The following is a 1,292-nucleotide window of genomic DNA, read 5'->3' as shown; positions in this document are numbered from 1 at the left end:
AAATTTTAATGAGGAAAGAGAAAAACAACAAAAAGACACCAAACTTAAAAATTTTTTAGAAAATCAAACACTAATTTTTCGAAAATTTTAAGGGAAAAACACAAGGAGGACACCAAACTTAGAATTTTTATAAATCAAAAAGGGACTAAGAACATGCAAAAATCGAAAATTAAAAGAAAAACAAAAGCATGCAATTGACACCAAACTTAAAATATGAAACTAGACTCAACTAAAAGACTCTAAACCAACAAAAATAAAACAGTCCTAATCTAAGCAACAAGATAAGCCGTCAGTTGTCCAAACTCGAACAATCCCCGGCAACGGCGCCAAAAACTTTGTGCACGAAATTGCAATCACACTTTTGCAATCCCGCACAACTAACCAGCAAGTGCACTGGGTCGTCCAAGTAATACCTTACGTGAGTAAGGGTCGATCCCACGGAGATTGTCGGCTTGAAGCAAGCTATGGTTATCTTGTAAATCTTAGTCAGGATATCAATAATTATCAGGGTTGATTGTGAAAAGTAAAAGAACATGAAATAAGTACTTGTTCTGCAGTAATGGGGAACAGGTTGAGGTTTTGGAGATGCTCCATCTTCTGAATCTCTGCTTTCCTACTGTCTTCTTCTTCAAGCACGCAAGGAAAAGGCTTGCTATTGCTAAACCTATTTCTTCCACCATTATTGTTGTTGAAGCCTTGTTGAGGCTTCTATTGGTCCATCCATGAAAGATTTGGATGATTTCTCCATGAAGGATTATAGGTGTTTCCATAGGGTTCTCCCATGTAATTCACCTCTTCCATTGTAGGGTTCTTATGATCATAAGCTTCTTCTTCATAAGACGCTTCTTTATTACTGCTGGATGCAGCTTGCAATCCAGTCAGATTCTGAGAAATCATATTGACTTGCTGAGTCAATAATTTGTTCTGAGCCAATATGGCATTTAGAGTATCAATCTCAAGAACTCCTTTCTTTTGAGTTGTCCCATTGTTCACAGGATTTCTTTCAGAAGTGTACATGAACTGGTTATTTGCAACCATTTCAATGAGTTCCTGGGCTTCTGCAGGTGTTTTCTTCAGATGAATGGATCCGCCTGCAGAATGGTCCAATGACATCTTGGATAACTCAGACAGACCATCATAGAAGATACCTATGATGCTCCATTCTGAAAGCATGTCAGAAGGATACCTTCTGATTAATTGCTTGTATCTTTCTCAAGCTTCATAGTGGGATTCACCTTCTTTCTGTTTGAAGGTTTGAACTTTCACTCTAAGCTTACTCATCTTTTGAGGTG

This window comes from Arachis duranensis, chromosome 9, assembly GCF_000817695.3.
Source record: "Arachis duranensis cultivar V14167 chromosome 9, aradu.V14167.gnm2.J7QH, whole genome shotgun sequence".
In the NCBI taxonomy this organism is placed as follows: domain Eukaryota; kingdom Viridiplantae; phylum Streptophyta; class Magnoliopsida; order Fabales; family Fabaceae; genus Arachis; species Arachis duranensis.
The sequence above is the reverse complement of the archived record's forward strand: the minus strand, read 5'-3'. Positions refer to the sequence as shown.